This window comes from Phyllobates terribilis, unplaced genomic scaffold (assembly GCF_046119375.1).
Source record: "Phyllobates terribilis strain yellow unplaced genomic scaffold, ASM4611937v1 Scaffold_3__8_contigs__length_932513732, whole genome shotgun sequence".
Lineage (NCBI taxonomy): Eukaryota > Metazoa > Chordata > Amphibia > Anura > Dendrobatidae > Phyllobates > Phyllobates terribilis.
Genome location: NW_027362763.1, coordinates 793,841,352 through 793,863,895, shown reverse-complemented (window position 1 = coordinate 793,863,895; position 22,544 = coordinate 793,841,352). Strand labels below are relative to the sequence as shown.

General features: G+C 46.5%; 1 long non-coding RNA gene across 1 annotated transcript; it reads right to left on the bottom strand.

Annotated features, from left to right (window-relative positions):
• Positions 1-20,682: 20,682 nt before the first annotated feature.
• On the bottom strand, positions 20,683-21,669 carry LOC141258340 (uncharacterized). Its single transcript, XR_012318291.1, has 2 exons — positions 21,328-21,669; positions 20,683-21,163 (listed from the first exon to the last, which is right to left on the bottom strand). It is a non-coding gene; the product is annotated as an uncharacterized lncRNA (long non-coding RNA).
• Between the last annotated feature and the right edge of the window lie 875 nt (positions 21,670-22,544).

Here is a 22,544-nt window from a genome sequence, read left to right as displayed (position 1 = left end):
TCTCTGTGAGGGCATCCAGATGAGCCGAGTTAATGTCCAATGAACTCGGCTCACCTCATGCACGTCACTGACAGCGTGGGAAAATTCTCCTGCACTCACCGCTTCAGCGTGGGAGAATTCTCACACTGAAGCGCTGAGTGCAGGAGAATTCTCCCACGCTGTCAGTGACGTGCAGGAGGTGAGCTGAGTTCATTGGACATGAGCTCACCTTATGCACGTCACTGACAGCGTGGGAAAATTCTCCTGCACTCAGCGCTTCAGCGGGAGAATTCTCACGCTGAAGCGCTGAGTGCAGGAGAATTCTCCCACGCTGTCAGTGACGTGCAGGAGGTGAGCTGAGTTCATTGGACATGAGCTCACCTTATGCACGTCACTGACAGCGTGGGAGAATTCTCCTGCACTCACCGCTTCAGCGTGAGAATTTTCCCACGCTGTCAGTGACGTGCATGAGGTGAGCCGAGTTCATTGGACATGACCTCGGCTCATCTGGATGTCGTCACAGAGAGACGCTGAGCAGCGCAAGTAAGCCTGCGCTTCTCAGTGTCTGCGGGATGAGAGGCTGGATGGCAGCGTTCTGCTGCGGTCCAGCCTGTCATCTCGATGTAGCAGAGCTGAAGCTGTCGTGGGAACCATGGAAAGGTAAGGATGAGGTTGCTTTATTATTTTTCTTTTATTGCAGGAGATCGTTGGCTTCAGCTGGAATGGGCGTGACGGTAAGTATGGTTTAATTTAGAACAATAAAGGATTGTGTCTTTATTTCAATTAAAGGACTTTATTCTGGGTGTTTGTGTTTTTTTTAACTTTGACTATGGGGTTAGTAATGGGGGTGTCTTATAGACGCCTCTCCATTACTAACCTGGGCTTGATGTCAGCTGGCATTATAAGCTGACATCAACCCCAACCCTATTACCCCCTGCCACCGCACCAGGGCAGCGTGGAAGAGCGAGGCTAAGTGCCAGAATTGGCGCATCCTATGAATGCGCCATTTCTGGGGCGGCTGACGGCTGGTGTTTCTAGCCTGGGAGGGGGCCAATATTCATGGCTCCCTTCCTGGGCTATTAATATCAGCCCCCAGCTGTCTGCCTAGCCTTTGCTAGCTATTAAATTAGGGGGGACCCCACGTCATTTTTTTTGGGGGGGTCCCCCATTTTAATAGCTAGTAAAGGCTATGTATTCAGCTGGGGGCTGATATTAGTAGCCTGGGAAGCTCCGTGGGTATTACCCCCTTCCCAGGCTTCAAACATCTGCCCCAGCTGTCTGCTTAACCTCCGCTAGAGCCTAAAATTAAGGGGAACCCCACGCCAATTTTTTTAATAATAAATCCTTTATTTTAATACTAAATGACAAGTACAGTAACCAACACTATCACTGTACTTCATATATATGTGACTGACATGTTTCTATCTATCTAATCTATGTGTGAAGCTCTATTCTGTCTGTTATAAATTGTCGGGTACCGCTGCTGAATTGCCGGCCGGCTTTTTTAAAGAGACGGTGCATGAAAACACTATTATTTTTTTTGATAAATCCTTTACGCTAAATGACAAGTACAGTAAGCAGCACTTTCACTGTACTTCGTATATATGTGGCTGACATGTTTCTATCTATCTAATCTATGTGTGAAGCTCTATTCTTTCGGTTCTAAATTGTCGGGTACAGGTGTATGCCGCTGCTGAATTGCCGGCTTTTCATGTTTCACTGTTGGCACTGTTCCCATCGATTTGGGCAATCACTAATGCCACAACCACCATGGCTGTGGCATTACAGTGAGTGGCAGACAATCCCTGCATGATTGGTGCTCTAAATAGCGCCAGACATGCAGGACAAGCTTTTGGTGCACGAACAGTTATCGAACATAACCTCGAACAGCCGAATTTTTTGCAAATCGTTCGGGTTCGTCGAACAACTCGAACACCGCCCAAAACAGCTCGAATTTGAGATTGGCGAACAGTTCTAGTCGAACAACGCTCATCTCTACTTATTATTCATATCTAATGCGCCCTTTAGAATGAATAAAATTTCCGCTGTACACCCTGAAATGAAAAGTAATGACATCCCCTGAAATAAATAATAATATTGCCCCCGAAATGAAAAAAAAGCCCTTTGAGCTTTTAAAAAATACGGTGTCCCTAGAAATAAATAATAAAATAACAAAGATAGTGTTACAGGTTCGGGTAGTGAAACCTCTGTGCTTCGGTGCAAGGAGGGACCAGAGGGGCGTGACTAAGTGCCTACTCGGCCTGACCAAGGTCACATGGCGGCTTAGTCAACTCTGTGAACCAGCGAGGGATCGGGCAGGTGGAACAGGTGCCACTCTGGGACCAACCTTGTGTGAGAGCAGGTGACTCCCACGGGTCAGATGGCAGGAACAGACCGGTACAGCGGATGAGCACGGCAGGAAGGCTGACGGGTGGTCTGGGTAGATAAGCAGGCTGGTTTGGCAGATAGCCAGATGGGCGCTCTGGGTAGGCAAGCAGGCGGGAATGGTAGGTAAATGGCAGGTGCTCCGGGTAGGCTGGCTGGCGGGCACGACAGGTAACAGACTGGAGGACAGAACTGTTAGACAGGCTGGCGGGCTGGACTGACAGACAGACTGGCAGGCAGGACTGACAGGCAGCGGGACCTGAAGGCTGGAGCAAGTGTTTAGCACACGGAACAACAACCTTGCACAGGCACCTCCATTTTGGAGGAGGTGCCTTATATAGGGGAAGTCCTCCGGCCATCTATAGGACGGCTCGCACGGCCCTTTTAAGAGGGAGGGAGCGCGCGCCCTAAGCGCAGTGCCCGGGAAGCTGCGCGGTGCGCACCACAGCGTCAGGGGAGCAGGAAGACGCCAGACCTGGGCCGTGGCAGTGATGGGAACGGCCTAGTACCCCCCCTTTATGCCCCCTCTTCTTTAGGCCCGTGAGAAATTTTTTAAGAAGATGAGGGGCATGAATGTTCTCCCTGGGTTCCCAAGACCTCTCCTCAGGGCCAAACCCCTTCTAATCCACATGAAAGAAAGTCTTTCCTCTTACCCTCTTGGTGGCCAAAATGTTCTCTACCTCAAAGACGTCCCCAGCGGAGCCTGGAGCTGGAGCGGTACCTGGATCATCAGAGAAAGAATTAAGGACAACAGATTTGAGGAGGGATACATGAAAGGAGTTGGGAATCCGTAAGGTGACCGGGAGTTTCAGCTTATAAGCCACGGGATTGATTTGGTTCAGAACCTCGAACGGAACAATGAACCGTGGACCCAACTTATAGGAAGGTATCTTCAGATGAACATATTTGGAGGAAAGCCAGACCTTGTCTCCCGGATGGAATTGAGCACAGAATTGTGCCCGGGAAGCTGCGCGCGATGCGCGCCACAGCAGCAGGGCAGCAGGGAGACGCCGGACCTGGGCTGCAGCGGTGAGGGGAACGGCGTCTCTGCCCAGCAGGAGGCAGAGACGCCGATGCTACAGATAGTAATAATAATATATAACTTGCTCCCTGAATTAAAAAATAACAGTCATTGTATCCCCCAAAATAAATAATAATGCCAGCAGTAAAAAATAACTGACATTTTAGCTATGTTACAAGAAATTTTCGTTCACATAATTTTTCATGGCGGTATGTTCAGGCCCAGGTAAATTGTAAAGGCGAGCTTTAGGTAATTTGGCACCAGGGACAAGATCAAGTCATAAGGACAATGGGGAGGCAATGTTTTGGCCTATTTTTCCGAAAACACATGTCCTAAGTCTTTCAGGTACCCCGGCAGACCTTCCAGACTTACAGAGCATACTTGTACAGAGCTTAGACATTTCTTATGACAATTAGGGCCTCACTTAAAGGGAACCTGTCACTATTTTTTTCATGTCTGAACTAAAACTAGCACCTTAATCAGCGCCTGTTTTCAGGAGGCCCTCCGACCTCTACGTCTCTTGCAAGGGGCATTGGAGTGCCTCCAAATTTTCGGCAGCGGTTGCAGTCACTGCATAGGCAAACAGTATGGGAGACCCACTTCCTAATAATGGGAACATTTTGTTCAGGAGGCCCTCCGACCTCTACATCTCTTGCAAGGGGCATTGGAGTGCCTCCAAATTTTTGGCATCCATTGCATTCACTGCATAGGCAAATAATATGGGAGACCCACTTCCTAATAATGGGAACATTGTTTTCAGGAGGCCCCCCCGACTTCTACATCTCTGGCAAGGGGCATGGGAGTTCCTTCAAGTTTTTGGCAGCCGTTGCAAGGGGCATTGAAACAAATTTTTGGCAGCTGTTGCATTCACTGCATAGGCAAACAGTATGGGAGACTCACTTCCTAATAATGGGAACATTTTTTTAGGAGGCCTTCCAAACTCTACGTCTCTTGCAAGGGGCATGGGAGTTCATCCAAATTTTTGGCAGCCGTTGCAGTCACTGCATACACAAGAAGAGTATGGGAGACCCACTTCCTAATAATGGGAACATTGTTTTCAGGAGGCACTCCGACCTCTACATTTCTTGCAAGGGGCATTGAAACAAATTTTTGGCTGCTGTTGCATTCACTGCATAGGCAAACAGTATGAGATACTAACTTCCTAATAATGGGAACATTGTTTTCAGGATGTCTTCCGACCTCTATGTCTCTTGCAAGGGGCATTGGAGTGCCTCCAAATTTTTGGCAGCCATTGCAGTCACTGCATAGGCAAACAGTATGGGAGATCCACTTCCTAATAATGGGAACATTGTTTTCAGGAGGCCCTCCGACCTCTACGTCTCTTACAAGGGGCATTGAAGTGCCTCCAAATTTTTGCCATTCGTTGCATTCACTGCATAGGGAAACAATATGGGAGACCCACTTCCTAATAATGGGAACATTGTTTTCAGGAGGCCCTCTGACCTCTACGTCTCGTGCAAGGGGCATTGGAGTCCCTCCAAATTTGCAGTCACTGCATACGTAAGAACAGTATGGGAAACTCACTCCTTTCTAATGGGAACATGTCGTTACTGTGGCCCACCTCTATGTGTCTTTAAATTGTTATTGAGGTTTTTCCTAAATTTTGGCAGCCACTGGACTTACTACATACCCTACAACTGTATAGCAGACGCGCTCCTTTCTAATGGGAACATGTTATTACTGTGGCCCAGCTCTATGTGTCTTTAAATTGTTATTGGAGTGTTTCCTAAATTTTGGCAGCCGCTGAACTCACTGCATACCCTATAACTTGATAGCAAAACCACTCTTTTCTAGGAACATTTCGTTAATGTTGTCCACTTCTATGTGTCTTTAAATTGTTATTGGGGTTTTTCCCAAATTTTGGCATCTCTTGCAGTCACTGCATGGGCATTACCACTATAGGAGACCCACTCCTTATAATGGGAACATTTTTTTTACTGAAACCTTCCTGTATGTCTCTTCAAAGGGGTATTGGGATGCATCCACATTTTTGGCATCCCTTGCAGTCACTGCATACGCAATAACATTATAGGAGACCCCACTCTTTAATAATGGGAACAAAGCATAGCTGACTGCTGGCCCTTTAAGAATAGTAAGGGCCATTTGATGGCCCTACAAAATAGCGTTTGTGACTTTCAGAGTCCCTCCTTCATTAATGAAACAGGATGTGTCTGATCATGTCTCACACACCACATGGCCAGATAAGGTTGTAAAATGTTAAAATTACATTTCCTGGTGAATGTTTTTTTCACCTTTGAAAGCAATGCAAAAGTGCAAAAACGCATCAAAAACGCTATGTGTGAACATAGCCCAAGGTGTGAAGGAGCATTTTTGTTTTTGAATATTTATTTTGCCTTATATGGAAAAGATGTTCCTTAACATTCTTCCCAGGAAAATCCATTTTGGTTTCGTTTTTGTATGTTTTATTGTGAGTCCATAAAAGTGCCATAAATTGTTGACAGCAGTGACCTGGGAGTCAGAGATGCTTTCCGGGGTCTTCCCCATGCTGTTCTTATGTCATTTGAACACTGTTCCCATCGATTTGGGCAATTTTTAGAGCCTCTGCAGACCACCGGGGGGCGCCGGAAAAATGCTTGAGTGTCCCATAGACTTACATTGGGCTTGTTGCTCAGACCGAGCACTCGAGCATTCCAATTTGTTCAACCCGAGCAACGAGTACCCGAGCATTTTAGTGCTCGCTCATCACTATTCTTCTCACCTGTCCTCCGTTCCCACAACTTCCTTTCTGCACATGCGGCCCACAGGCACCATGGACCCCTTGATGATCCCGGCTTGGTGCAGGAGCCACCGACAGCAATGCTTTATTGTGCGTCCTTGCACAGTAATACCAATACCAGCCGCCGGCAATCAGAGGCTAGTAGCTGACATCTGTGCATGGCAGTGACGTCATACGCCGCTGCATCGGGACGCAGATGTCAGCTGTGGCCTCTGATTGGCCAGCGGCTGTCATTGGTATTGCTGTGCAGAGAGCCGGTCTGTGGGCGGCAATACATTTCAATTGAATGTGCGTCCAAGGACTCACATTCAACTGAAATAAAGCGCTGCTGTTGGCAGCTCCTGGACTGGGCCGGAATCATCGAGGGATCTATGGTCTATGGTCTATGGTACGCCGCATAAAGCAGCCTCAGGGGTCGCATGTGGCCAGCAGGCCGCGTGTTTGAGACCACTGAGCTAGTGTGCGCTAGGATAGGTAAAGAGTTCGCATTGAGTGCAGCTGCTCATGTAAGGGATGATGTCACAGGAGGGGGCAGGGCTTCTATTCAGTGCAGACACCATACCAGGAAGCAGCCATGTGATATGGCTGCTGAAGATCAGATCCTGAGAAGATAGAGGGGCTGAATGGAGCTGTTTGAAGATAGGAATGAGGCTTCCTTCTTTTTTGACATAGGACTAAGTGTGAATGGTCAGAGTATGTATTTGGGGGCAAAGAAACAAGGATGATGTTACTACATGGGTGCTGAATGTTTGAGGGTTGCACAGGGAAAGGGGTTACTTCGACTTGTATGTGGCTTCTGCTACATTTATGTGGCTGCTTATTAGGGTAGGGAGCTTGCACAGGAATGGGGTTATTACTTGAATGGGCTTGTGTGTCACCCTGGCCTGGATGCCACAAATATAATAAAGCTGTGTCTGAGAGCAAGGGGGAGGTTCTCTGGTCAGGGGAACATTAGCATGCAATACCTCCTGTCTCAGGCCAGTAGGGGGAGCAGGCTGCCCCTATAAAAGCTGGAACTGGGGGCAGGGTTAGGGAGAACTGGACGACCTGTCTCAGGATTGAGAGTTGTCCCAGAGCAGTGAGGGACAGTTGTATTGCACCCTAAGAGGAAGTGTGGCAGTAGAAGAGCCACAAGCCAGAGACAAGAGGCGAAGTGAGCCTGTCTTGGCAGACAACGAACTCCATTTTACCAGACTTTGGTGTCTGAGGCTGTGAGGATTCCTCGTCCTGCAGCAGATAACCAGTCCGCAGGGGACTGTATGTTCCTTGGCCTAAGAAGCCCGGAGGCTCTGCCACAACAGAAGGGACCAGCAAAGCCGTACCAGGCCGGGAGTAGAAAGGGACCCACATTGCAGGCCATACAGGCGAGAATACACGGTGAGCTCGGACCGTGGGCTGTTACCCTATCAGGAGGAGATAGCCAGAAGGAGCGCAGAGAGCACAGTAGGCCTACACCCTCACCCTGACCAGGGCCAATTTCCCAATTGCTCTCAGACATCCAGGTCCCCTCCTAGCCGGGACTGTTTGTGGGTCAGTTCACCTGTTCTAGTAAAGACCCTGGACTGCAACCTGTTGTCTGCGTGCTCCTTGCTCCTCCAGCACTAACGGTGCTGGGACGCCCTACACCATCACCCCCATCTTCCATTATACTGCCCTGGGACCACACTCTTCCCGTGGGGAGTCACACTATCCCAGCTGCATACATCATCAGCCCCAGTGGTCTGCCTTGCAGTGGCGGTTCCTAATAACCGCAATCCACGGGTGGCGTAGTCGGACATCACTTAAAACTTATAAAGGGACTACCACTGGTCTGACCACCCTGAGCCACGGACCGGGTCGCCACTACTACCCCCATCGTTCCCCTATTGCCCGGATCCGAGTGCCCCACGGCCCAGGGGGCGAGTCACTTGCATGCTGTGGGGCTGGGTGGAGAATGAGAAGATGCTGCGTGCTCGGGGGCTGCACGGGGAAGGGGAGGATGTGTGGCGAATGGGGTGATGCGAGCTGAAGGGACTGTGCAGAGAATGGGGTGATGCATGCTGAAGGGACTGTGCGGAGAATGGGGTGATGCTGCATGATGGGGGGCTGTGTAGAGAATGTGATGATGCTGCTTGCTGGGGGGACTGTGCGGACAAGGGAATGATGCTAGGGGGCTGCATGGAGAATAGGGTGATGCTGCATGCTGGGGGGCTGCACGGAGAATGGGGTGAAGTTCCTTGTATAGGACTGCGTGCTGGGGGGCTGCATGGGGAAGATGATGATAATGATGATGCATGCTGGGGGGCTGTGCGAGGAAGGGAGTAATGTTCCTTGTGTGTTGCGCTTTGTGCTGGGGGCTGACTGGCAAGGGGAGTATGATGATGATGGATGCTGGGGGACTGTGTGAGGAAGGGGGTGATGCTGCATGATGGGGTGTTGCATGGGGTTGCATGCTGGCAGCTGCGCCAGAAAGGGAGAGATGTGACTCGCGTGGTGCTTCATGCTGGGAGTCAGCACGGTGGAGGGGGTTAATGTCACTCACGTGGGCTTGCATGCTCAGCGGCTGTGGGGGGAGAGAGTGATGTGACTCGCATGCTATTTGCATTCATCGTCACTTATCTTCAACGTGGCTTAGTTCTACGTAATGATTTGTAAAGTTCATTGTTCCACATTTGTATATATTTATATCTTTCTCCTTTTTGTTAGACAGTTTTATTAAAATACATACTGTATATAAAAAAATTTGAGAACTAAGAGTTATATTTTCACTTCTATAATTATAAAGCTTGGTGTGACATTAGTGAAAAGTAACTGCCAGTTGGATCTGTATCAGGGTGTGTTCACACATTGCGATTTGTTGGGGAAAGTATATTCAGTAAAGTCCTCACCAGTACACCCACAGTAAGTCGTTCAGATCTCGCTGACAATTTCTTTCCTGTCTTCAGCAACTTTTAATGCACCACTCTGTGTTTTTTTTATCGCAGCGCTGTGGTGGTACTTCTAATCTAAGGTCCCTGCACCCATAGCTCCCAACTGCCCTGTATTCTGTGGGACTGTCCCGATTTGAGGGCTTAGTCCCGCTTCCTGTCACAGCACAGCTGTTATCCCGAATTCCAGGGCCGTATTTTCCACTAGGCACCATTGTCAGATGTTCCCGGCATTCACTTGTATTCATGTCTACAACGACGCGAATACAAATGAATATGCGAGTACCGGCACTTCCGGGATGAGCACCCTGCCTGATGTGCAGCGTGATGATGTCCTCTCCTCACACTACAGACGTCGTCAGAGAGTGCCGCGGAGGGCTGTAGGACATGGGAGCGGAAGCCAGGAGACGGTAAGCTTAGCTAGGGTTTGGTAGCTCTCGTTGTGCAGATGGGGCAGCATGAGGGGCAAGTCTGGCTGGGAAAAGAGGGCAGCATGAGAGGCAAGTCTGGATGGGGAGATGGGGCAGCCTGAGGGGCAAGTCTGGCTGGGGAAATGGGGCAGCGTAAAAAGGGGGCTCAATATGGAGTGAAATCATAGTGGGGGTCAGCATGAAAGAAACAATGTGCAGGGCATTGTTCATTAAGGATGAAGGTGTGGGTATAACTCATAAGCGAGGACAGTGGTGGTTGTAGTTTACCAAGGCATACAGTATGATGATGGTCATAGTATAAAAGGGGGGACAGTATGGTGGGAATCTTTTATAGGAGAGGACAGTGTGGACACTATGTAACATAAGAGTGACAATGTGGGGATCATTATTTGTGCGGGGAGCACAGTGAGGGGCAATTATTTATACAGGGCACAGCATAGAGCGTATATAGGGGCACAGCATAGGCCTTATTTAGGGCACAGCATTTCAAAGTGTGCAGCAGAAGAGCGGAGAAGATGGAAGTCTGCAGAGACGAGCTGTGGATGGGGAAAAGTCATCCTGGCATCAGGACCAGATGAAAACTAAAGAATGAGAAGAAATCCAATTAGAGAAGATGTCACCTATAAGGTACATACAGGTGCATCTCACAAAATTAGAATATCATCAAAAAGTTAATTTATTTCAGTTCTTCAATACAAAAAGTGAAACTCATATATTATATAGTCGTTACAAGCAGAGTGATCTATTTCAAGTGTTTATTTCTGTTATTGTTGATGATTATGGCTTATAGCCAATGAAAACACAAAAGTCATTATCTCAGTAAATTAAAATAATTAACAAAAAACACCAGCAAAGGCTTCCTAAGCGTTAAAAAAGGTCCCTTAGTCTGTTTCAGTAGGCTCCACAATCATGGGGAAGACTGCTGACTTGACAGATGTCAAGAAGGCAGTCATTGACACACTCCACAAGGTCCCAGAGTTCCAATTTTCATTTGGAAATCAAGGTCCCAAAGTCTGGAGGAAGAGTAGAGAGGCACACAATCCAAGCTGCTTGAGGTCTAGTGTGAAGTTTCCACAATCAGTGATGGTTTGGGGAGCCATGTCATCTGCTGGTGTAGGTCCACTGTGTTTTATCAAGGCCAAAGTCAGTGCAGCTGTCTACCAGGAAATTTTAGAGCACTTCATGCTTCCCTCTGCCGACAAGCTTTTTGGAGATGGAAATTTCCAGGACTTGGCACCTGTCCACACTGCCAAAAGTACCAATACCTGGTTTAAAAACAACAGTATCACTGTGCTTGATTGGCCAGCAAACTCACCTGACCTTAACCCCATAGAGAATCTATGGGGTATTGTCAAGAGGAAGATGAGAGACACCAGATCCAACAATGCAGACGAGCTGAAGGCTGCTATCAAAGTAACCTGGGCTTCCATAATACGTCAGCAGTGCCACAGGCTGATCGCCTCCATGCCACGCCGCATTGATGCAGGAATTGATGCAAAAGGAGCCCCGACCAAGTATTGAGTGCATTTACTGAGCATACATTTCAGTAGGCCAACATTTCAGATTTTAAAAACATTTTTAAAGCTGTTGTTATAAAGTATTTTAATTTACTGAGATGATGACTTTTGTGTTTTCATTGGCTGAAAGCCATAATCATCAACATTAACTGAAATAAACACTTGAAATAGATCACTCTGTTTGTAATGACTCTATATAATATAGGAGTTTCACTTTTTGTATTGAAGAACTGAAATAAATTAACTTTTTTATGATATTCTAATTTTGTGAGATGCACCTGTAGATATAAGGCTGCATTTTCACTGGCTAATTGAATTTCCATTTTCAAACCTCCGATCTGCTATATGAAGTCGACCGACAGTTGTTTATTAGACTGTTTAGACAGGCTGTGATTGCTCTTTCTTGTGCGCAGAATGATCGGTAACATGATCGTCCTGTACTCATGAGAAGAATAGCATTGTTTTCTGCAGCACATGTTTATACAGGATGATGTGCTGCAGAGAATGATGATATTTAAGCAAGCATAAAACTCATTACACCCCACACATTTTGCTCGTGCATCGAGCGTTTGACGGCCTCTTTAGAAAGAACGATCTTCCGTTTCCGATTATCAGCCACAGTGTAATTGCACCTTAAAGAGTATTGATTGGGGTGTGGCCACAATTTACCAGGGTGCACTACGCGCTCTGCATGATGTGTCCCTGTTTCTCTTCTTCAAAAGTTGGGAGGTATGCCTGCACCTACTCTCATACTTACCCACCACGGTCTCCACCTTCTATCAGTGCCACTCCCATCAGTCTCCAGCAGTTTGTGACCTGCTGGATCAATCCAGTGTTTGCTGGGTGAGCCAGAGGTCACTCTTCAATGCAAGTTTGAGAGCCTCGTTCTGGCTAACATAAATTTGCACTAAGCGCTTGTGACTGTTAGGTTAAGTGCCCACGCAGTGTTTTTGTAGCATTTTTTGCGGCGTTTTTACGGCTGCGAAAACGCCGTGAAACGCTTGTAAAATAGTCTGCCATGCAAAGCAATGTGAATTCCTGTGTGCTGTGCACATGATGCGCTAATTTGCCCTCCGAATTCACATTGCGTTGCAAAACGCAGCATAACCATTTCTACCGCAATTACGCTGCAAATTCGCGGCCATTGAGGAACATTGAAACACAGCAAACCCGCAGGTATATGTGGATTTGTTGCGTTTCTATTAAATTCAATGGCCGCGAATTTTCAGTGTAATCGCGGTGCGTGTGGTACCCGGGATGAAGAGGAGACTACAATTCCTCTTCATCCCGGCTACCACGCGGTGAAAAAAAGAAATAAAAAAGTTAAAAATAAACAAAACCTGTATATTCACCTCTCCGAGCAAAAACGCTCTGCATCAAATCTGCTACGTGGGCAAATAGCCTTACCTCTGACTTCCGGCCAGTCAGAAGCTGCTGTCATAAGATAGCACCATGAGACCGGAGCAGCTCCAATAAAAGGTTGGTGAGGATGGCAGATAAGAATAAGGTCAAGTGCACATGTTGAGTATTTGGTGAGTTTTTACCTCAGTATTTGTAAGCCAAAACCAGGAGTGGGTGAAAAATACAGAAGTGGTGATGTTTTTCTATTATACTTTTCCTCTGATTGTTCCACTCCTGATTTTGGCTTACAAACACTGATGTCAAATACTGAATGTGTTAACGTGGCCTTATACTATGACCAGGGACCTTACGTTAGTAGCACCACTCCAGCACTGAAAAAAAATGGTGCTTTAAATACACAAAAAAGCCAAAACATGACATGATACTCGCTGATGCAACCAATTTATTAAGTCCCAAAGGTCCCAGCAGTGTTTCTAGGTGTATCCCGGCCCTTGGTGGCAACTCATCTTTCCAAGTGGCCCATACAGCCTGATCGGGTGTAGAGGTCATATGGGACAAAACAATTTTTACAGATTTTTTTAAAGGGCCAACAGTTGCTGAAGGTATGGCTGCCGATGCTGCCACTGTTCCATAGGACAGGCTCTGCCAGATATCACACAACATATTTTAAAGAGGGGTAAAAATCCTCTTAACAATTTTGAGGAGTATTTTTAGCCAAGGAGGAGGACATAATTTGAAGTAACTCAAATCTATAGTACAAAGATGAGTGTACATCTACATACATACATTAGACTTGGGCAAAGTGCGGCCTGCGGGCCACATCCAGTCCCTACGGGCTTTACCATGCGCCCTCTTCCGCCTGGCTTCCAAGGTTGCCAACTGTCCAGAAATTCCAGGACAGTACATAAAAATATGTCACTTTTCTGCTTGGTCTTAAATCGAAGGTGCCACGATTTTATTTTTGCATTAATAATTATTGATTATATAATCAATTATTTTTAATTCAAAATTAAATACACTACTTTAATTGTTTGTTTATTTATTAAAGGGGATATCCTGGACTTTTTTAAAAAAAAAGTGCCTAAGCACTAACAGGCAGGTGGTAGTGGCTACCCACCAGCCTGTTTTGCCTGGCGCTGTTCTTTGCCAGCACAGAGTGGTCACTAACTGCTCCTGTCGGTGATTCAGCTGCCTCTGCTGATGACAGAGCAGTGGCTTCTTTTCCACCCTACCCTGTCGACAGGGCTTGACTGCTGACCTCACTCTGACACCAGGCTCCCCCAGTTAGGCAGCGGGGATACGGCTGTCAATCAGAATAACAGCCGTATCCCACACATGACGTCAGCAAAGACAGCTGAATTCGCCAGAAAGAGTAGTCTGTGACCGCTCTGTGCTGGCGAAAAATAGCGCCGGGCACAACAGGCAGGTAGGTAGCTACTACCACCTGCCTGTTAGCAGTCCCGGAAATCGCCTTTGACTGAATGCTATTTGCATTTGCTGGTAGCTCTCCGACACCATCTCCAACACTGTGGCTGCCTCCAGGTATGATCTGGGCACATCCCCTGGGCTGTTCAGATCACAGCTGTTGGAGTAAATTTACGCCATTTTATTTAAGCCCGCAGCTATGCTGTGAGCTTCACTTTCCCCCTGTCACCGCTCACAGTGCTCAGTGCGAGCACTGACGGGAGGTCCAGGATGAGGTGACTATCGGCGACGGTGAGCGGTGTTCACAGCCTGACAGTAGTAGTACAGTACCAGGCTGCTGATCACCACTCCCGACTGCTGTCACCACAGGTGTTTAGAGCACAGCAGAGTAATCGGCATGCTGCTGTGCTCTGATCACTGACTCAGCTTTGCTATGCCAATGTAATACTCTGAAGAAAGCTTACACTAACATAACCGACCATATATCCAATGCCATCATGTGTGGTACGCCTCAGAGAGTGTATACATATACATATATATATATATATATATATATATATATATATACACACACACACACACACAGTACAGACCAAAAGTTTGGACACACCTCATTTAAAGATTTTTCTGTATTTTTATGACTTTGAAAATTGTACATTCAGGCTGGGTGCCCACGTAGCGTTTTTCAAGCGTTTATGCTGCGGAATTTCCGCAGCATAAACGCTTGTGAAACGCTAGGTAATCCGCACCCCATGGTCCCCAAGGGGATTCCGCATGTTCTATGCACATGCTGCTGATTTTTCCGCAGCGTTTATGCTGCGTACAAAAATCCGCAGCATGTCATTTAATTTTGCGGAAGCGCAGCGGAATGGCCGCTATTGACTTGCATTGAGACGCATAGAATGCGCGTCTGTACATTTGACAAGTGGATTCTATATGCGTTTCAATGTGCGGATGGTACCCAAGTCTGGAGGAGAGAAAACTCTCATCCAGACCTGGGTACCATTGTACATGTAAAAAAAAGAATAAAATAATAAATAAAGTTTATACTCACCTTTACGAAGGCTTCTCTGCATGCCGGCATTGCTGAAGGACCTTCGGTGACGTCACAGTCATGTGACCGCAGGCCCTTCACCGCTCTGTCTTGCGATATGCCGGCAGCCGGGAACCAGACAGGAACGAGCGCTGCAGCCACGCCGGGGCATCGGGGGTGAGTATAGCTTTATTTTATTTTATTTTTATGGTCACACTATATAAATCCATGCCGTTTGCATGGATTTATACAGTGTGACCTAGTTGTCAAGCACTTTCCAAGTGATGCTATCGCCTGGAAAGCGCTTGTCAATCTGTATGCAGAAACGCATGTGAATCCGCATGTGGATCCGCATGTATTCTGCAGGAAAAACGCATGCACAATCTGCATGCATTTTTTCTGCCAGGAAGATGCAGAAATTTTCTGCTTCATTTCTGCATCGTGGGCACATAGCCTCACACTGAAGGCATGAAAACTATGAATTAACAAATGTGGAATTAGATACTTAACAAAAAAGTGTGAAACAACTGAAAATATGTCTTATATGCTAGATTCATCAAAGTAGCCACCTTTTGCTTTGATGACATCTTTGCACACTCTTGGCATTCTCTTGATGAGCTTCAAGAGGTAGTCACCGGAAATGTTTTTCACTTCACAGGTGTGCCCTGTCAGGTTTAATAAGTGGGATTTCTTGCCTTATAAATGGGATTGGGACCATCAGTTGTGTTGTGCAGACGTCTGGTGGATACACAGCTGATAGTCCTACTGAATAGACTGTTAGAATTTGTATTATGGCAAGAAAAAAGCAACTAAGTAAAGAAAAACGAGTGGCCATCATTACTTTAAGAAATGAAGGTCAGTCAGTCCGAAAAATTGGGCAAACTTTGAATGTGTCCCCAAGTGCAGTTGCAAAAACCATCAAGTGCTACAAAGAAACTGGCTCACATGAGGACCGCCCCAGGAAAGGAAGACTAAGAGTCACCTCTCCTTCTAAGGATAAGTTTATCCAAGTCACCAGCCTCAGAAATCGCAGGTTAACAGCAGCTCAGATTAGAGACCAGGTCAATGCCACACAGAGTTCTAGCAGCAGACACATCTCTACAACAACTGTTAAGAGGAGACTTTGTGCAGCAGGCCTTCATGGTAAAATAGCAGCTAGGAAACTACTGCTAAGGACAGGCAACAAGTAGAAGAGACTTGTTTGGGCTAAAGAACACAAGGAATGGACATTAGACCAGTGGAAATCTGTGCTTTGGTCTGATGAGTCCAAATTTGAGATCTTTGGTTCCAACCACCGTGTCTTTGTGCGACGCAGAAAAGGTGAACGGATGGACTCTACATGCCTGGTTCCCACCGTGAAGCTTGGAAGAGGAGGTGTGATGGTGTAGGGGTGCTTTGCTGGTGACACTGTTGGGGATTTATTCAAAATTGAAGGCATACTGAACCAGCATGGCTACCACAGCATCTTGCAGCGGCATGCTATTCCATCCGGTTTGCGTTTAGCTGGACCATCATTTATTTTTCAACAGGACAATGACCCCAAACACACCTCCAGGCTGTGTAAGGGCTATTTTACCAAGATGGGGTGCTACGCCAGATGACCTGGCCTCCACAGTCACCAGACCTGAACCCAATCGAGATGGTTTGGGGTGAGCTGGACCGCAGAGTGAAGGCAAAAGGGCCAACAAGTGCTAAGCATCTCTGTGAACTCCTTCAAGATTGTTGGAAGACCATTTCCGGTGACTACCTCTTGAAGCTCATCAAGAGAATGCCAAGAGTGTGCAAAGCAGTCATCAAAGCAAAAGGTGGCTACTTTGAAGAACCTAGAATATAAGACATATTTTCAGTTGGTTCACACTTTTTTGTCAAGTATATGATTCCATATGTGTTAATTCATAGTTTTGATACCTTCAGTGTGAATGTACAATTTTCAAAGTCATGAAAATACAAAAAAATCTTTAAATGAGAAGGTGTGTCCAAACTTTTGGTCTGTACTGTATATATATCTATAGAGACATATGTAGAGTGATATCTCTCTATATTATATATGTATACTAAAATAAATATACTATGAAATATATCAGAAAAGTGGAGGTGGGGTACTGCAATGGGCTGTAATTTTTAAAGATGAATGGCCTCCAAATGTGTTGTATTTCTCTCTAGAAATCTATCTGCTCGTGACCAATTCTAACTATGGAGCTTTGTAAATAAATTCTCTTATTACATTGTTCACCCGTATCAGTAAGGGGAGTTAGACTTTTAGCAGAAAAACTAAGTTTTATCTTTGATCAGGTACCCTCCCCAGATACCTTTGCGCTATTCGTCAATTTGTCCAAGTTAATTCATGCTCCTTATATTTATATATCTCACTAGTACCATCATATCTCTCGGCATCACAGACTTGGCCCTATCCTGGATCTCCTCATACCTAACAGACCGGACATTCAGTGTCTCCCACTCACACACCACCTCCTCATCTCACCCCCTATCTGTCGGTGTCTCCCAAGGTTCAGTTCTAGGACCCCTGCTCTTCTCCATCTACACCTTAGGCCTGGGACAGCTCATAGAGTCTCATGGCTTTCATTATCACCTCTATGCTGACGACACACAGATCTACCTCTCTGGACCTGATATCACCTCCTTACTAACCAAAATCCCACAATGTCTGTCTGCTATTTCATCCATCTTCTCTGCTAGATTTCTAAAACTTAACATAGACAAAACAGAATTCATCATCTTTCCGCCATCTCATTCAACCCCCCCAACTGACCTATCCATCATAGTCAATGGCTGCCCACTGTCCCCAGTCCCTCAGGCTCGCTGCCTTGGGGTAACCCTGGACTCTGAACTCTCCTTCAAACCACATATCCAAGCCCTTTCCACTTCCTGCCGACTCCAACTCCAAAATATTTCCCGGATCCGCACATTCCTCAACCATGAATCTGCAAAAACACTAGTGCACGCCCTCATTATCTCCCGCCTTGACTACTGCAACCTCTGTGGCCTCCCTTCCAACACTCTTGCACCCCTCCAATCCATCCTAAACTCTGCTGCCCGACTAAACCACCTGTCCCCCTGCTATTCCCCGGCCTTTCCTCTCTGTCAATCTCTTCACTGGCTCCCCATTGCCCAGAGACTCCAGTTCAAAACCCTAACCATGACATGCAAAGCCATTCACAACCTGTCTCCTCCATATATCTCTGACCTAGTCTCCCGCTACATACTCGCACGCAACCTCCGATCCTCACAAGATCTCCTTCTCTACTCCCCTCTTATCTCCTCCTCCCACAATCGCATACAAGATTTCTCCCGTGCTTCCCCCCTACTGTGGAACTCTCTACCCCAACACATCAGACTCTCGTCGACCGTGGAAACCTTCAAAAAGAGCCTGAAGACCCACCTCTTCCGACAAGCCTACAACCTGCAGTAACCACCACTCCACAAATAATGCTGCACGACCAGCTCTACCCTCACCTACTGTATCCTCACCCTTCCCTTGTAGAATGTGAGCCCTCGCGGGCAGGGTCCTCGCTCCTCCTGTACCAGTCACCGTCACATTGTGTTCAAGATTATTGTAATTGTTCTTGTATGTATACCCCTTCTTCACATGTAAAGTGCCATGGAATAAATGGCGCTATAATAATAAATAATAATTAGTGCTATATTTTGCTTTGGCCTTGGCAAAGTGGGAAAAATTGGTAAAAAACTGTACCTGCCGTTCTAGACCTACATCTTTGGTCTTTTCGCTAGTCTTCTGTTTAGAATGCTTCTATTTCTGCCAATGACAAGTTGATTACAATGATGTTCAGATGCAGCTCAGGCGCCATAAGGTCCATCCATATGTATTTCTGTCAAACCACTGTTCTTTACCAATAGTTATCCAACCATTATGCAATCTCTTATGTAACTTCTTATGTAACTTCTTATGTAACAAAAGACCCTACAAAAAGATGGGTCTTTGTCATATAAAATGAGACTCTCTGTAAGACAACCAGATGTGTGCATCTTTGTTTGTCTCCTGATTGGAGTCACGGGTACACCTATGCCAATCTACCTGATGGTGACTAAATAGTCTCCCACATAGTTGGACCTTTTCGGGTTGAAGATTACCTCAAAATCAGCTTCCAAACCTACTGCCAGTTTTTAAAGACACATTCTTCAAGAAGCAGCATCGAAGTCTCCACTGCTTAGCTGCCAGTTAAAGCCTTAAAGATGAAAGAATAAGGATGTAGCCCCTTCCTCACATGTCCTAAACCATATTGAGAATTTTTAGGTTTCTTAAACGGGAGATTTACGGTGAAAAAAAACAATCACCTCTCTGAACAGTGTTTGGGATCCAGTGGTTGGTGCAGCCCAAAAAGTTGATCATCAACACATTAAGAAACTGACAGACTCCATGGATGTAAGGCTTATGATTGTTATTGAAAAGAAAGGTGACTATATTGGTCACTGATATCTCTTTTGAAGTGTCATAAATCTGTTTATGTAGATTTTGAGTTGTTTGGTTATTAATCTCACTTTAACAGATGAAAATAAACAATTGAGGTGGGAAAATTTACGTTTTTAATTTAAATGAATAATAATAATTCTACACACTAATAGTTGCCCATTAAATGGGCACTCTGAGGAGATAAACATTTTTTGTACTGTCCCTGCCCTCAAACTATGAACATGAGATGCATAGTGCAGTTCTATTATCTTTATAATACTTGTAATTCAGTGTGACAGGAGCTGCTCCTCACTGCTCCCCCTTTCCATCTGGGATGTTATGTCACACAGCAGTGTGCAGCTCCCTGCTGTGAGTATGAGTAAGGCTGCGTTCACACATTGTGTATTTTCACGCACTTTTTCAAAATACGCAATGTGCCTTGTGTCTGCCAGCAAAGTGAATGGGAAATTCACTTTGCCGTTCAGACACTGTGTGATTTTACGCAGCGCGAAAGCGCAGCTGCGCAAAGAATTGACATGTCAATTCTTTACGCAGCTGCGTCCTGCGCTTTCTCACTATTGTGCCCATTATAAGCGCTGGAATTACGCAGCGGTGTTCACACACTGCGTAATTCCAGCGCTTTTTTACAGAGGCGCAGGACAAACTATGGATACTCACCGATCCGATGGATGGGAGAGGCGTCCGGTCCGGTCCCGCGCTTCCAGCATCTGCCGGTGAAGCGATCACCTGTTAGCTAACCGGCCGGTCAGCTGATTTACAAGCTGGTCAGCTGACAGTCAGCTGATCGCTTCACGGCAGATGCTGGAAACCGCGGGACCGGACTGGACGCCTCTCCCATCCATCGGATAGGTGAGTATCCATAGTTTATTTCTTTTAATAACTTAGCAGTGTATGTACTGCAGCCAGAAGCTGTCTGTACATACACTGCTAGGGGGCACTCACACACACGACACATAGACATAGACACATACATTACATTACATTACATACAGGTGTCCATGCTCGTCACACTTCATTTCTCCTGCACCTCCGTAAAAAAACGCAGTGTGTGAATGGAGGTGCTTTTTTACCTGCGTAAAAAAACGCAGGTAAAAAAAAACAGGAAAATACGCGCGTGTAAAAAAACGCAGGGAAATACGCAATGTGTGAACGCAGCCTAAGAGCCAGTGGTTGGGACATGGCCTGCTCCCTATGAGCCAGTCTCCTGATAATAGTTTTTCCTCTGCAAAGAACAGGGGGCGTAGCCACGCCCTCTTCTCAGACTGACTGTTACTCACAGCAGGGAGCTTCACACTGCTGTGTGATGTAACATCCCATGAAAATAATAATATATGGCACTCTTGCAGTAACTGATTCAGGAGCACAAGGAGGGTATCCAACCCATTTATGATATAGAGCAGAAAAACTTGGCACTCTTTAAAAATAAGTTCCTTTTATTTGCATTCATATAGCATTAAACGTTTTCAGTCCTGATACAGACCTTCATCAGAACTGAAAGGGGAAAGGGATAAATGGGTATAAACAAAAAGGCAGTAAGATTGCTGCATAGACTCATACACATAGAAGAATCATTATAAAGATGCATTCCTAAGTACAGATGTCATTGTTAACTTACTGGAGGATGTTTTTATTAAGTTAACTAGGAAATACAGCAGTGATAAGATATATAGTATGTAACATGGTACATAGACAATTAAAATCAAAAGGTAGAGACATACAAGCTGATGTAATCAAGGTGGGAGAAAAGGATACAGGAACTTCCATATGAGAAGCGGGGAGGGATCCAGGCATAGGTTAATGATTTATTACTAGATGGAGTGAGATGTCCCAAGTTTCAGTCATGGAGACCTCCAGGGGTTTTTCAGAGTGGTGGGAGGGGGAGGTAAGGGAGAGTACCTGAGAAAAGGGATTGAGGTAATTAGTGGGGTAGCACCACAAGAGAAGCAATAGTGTAGATGGGAGAATAATCATCAAGTTATATCTGCATAGAGTAAGACAGTGATAAAAAGAAATAGTATTAAGACACAGGTATATCATATATTTATATATGCTGGCATTACCTGAATGCTTTAGGTACAGAACTCCCAGAAAAAACGCGCTTGTGCGCGTGACCAACGTCGCTTGAGGAGAGCGCTGTATGCAGAGTGTGCCAGCAGCGTTTAAGGACCTTCGATACAGGCAGTGACTGTGTCATGGGACCACCATGTGATCCCTGGGTGTAAGGTATCCTCCAGAAGCATCATAGAGGAGCATATCCTGTCTTAGGAGCAATGCTAGGGAGTGCTACATGCCATGAAGTACAAAAGGGGCGGGCCACTCATTCAGGCTCCATATAACCTGAATAGAAGCTTATAGCTGGGAGTTTGTTTAAGGATCTTCCAAACAGGAAGTGTCTGTGTCATGTGACTAACATGATCCCTGGATTTAAAGATTCCTGCAGGAGCATCATAGAGGGATGTGTCCTGTCCTGTCTTAGGAGCAATGCTAGAGAGTGCTACATGCCATAGAGGAGTACAAAAGGGGCGGGCACACATTCAGGCTCCCTATACTCCATATAACCTGAGTAGAAGCTTGTAGCTGGGATGTGCTCCTTATGGACAATATATGCTACACTTCAGGAAGAGGGGGACATATTTTGAGTGGGGATCATGCATTATTAAGGATATTGATAGACTCCATACTAAATAAGGAAGGAGTCACTGACTGTGGTGGCCCCTCCCCTGGCCGTGGCGATTGGTGACCCCCCTTCGCTGCCCCTTACTGACCAGTGATCCTGAAGTCCCCGGAAGGGTCCAATAGAGCGGAAGGGACGGCTGCTACAAGCTGTCCCATGGATACATAAACACCGGGATATCCCACCTTCCATCCTTTCTTTGTTGGTCCCGGAGCCGTACGTCGCTATGGACAATCCTGGATCAGGTCAGATTGCTGAGGCCCTCCAGGCTGGGTTTGCACAGGGGGGCGAGCGCTGGTTACAGGCCCTAATGTCTGGGCTCAGCGCTCATCCCCCTGGCCCCAGATTTAAATTCCCGGATCACTCTGCCCCAGGCCCTCAACCTCTCATGGGAATATCTTGCTCCCCAGACTCACTCACCCACTCCAGCAGGAGGAATTACCCACAGTTCGGCGATTTCCACAACTGGGACTTGGGGCTTCATTGCTGCCGCGGCTCGGCCCTGTCCCCCGTTCTTGCCCGCTGTAGCCACACAGCGGCAGAGGTCTCAGGTTTCTGCGCGCCCCAGCACTGGGGAGCTGGCGGCTGCTGAGAAGAGCGGGA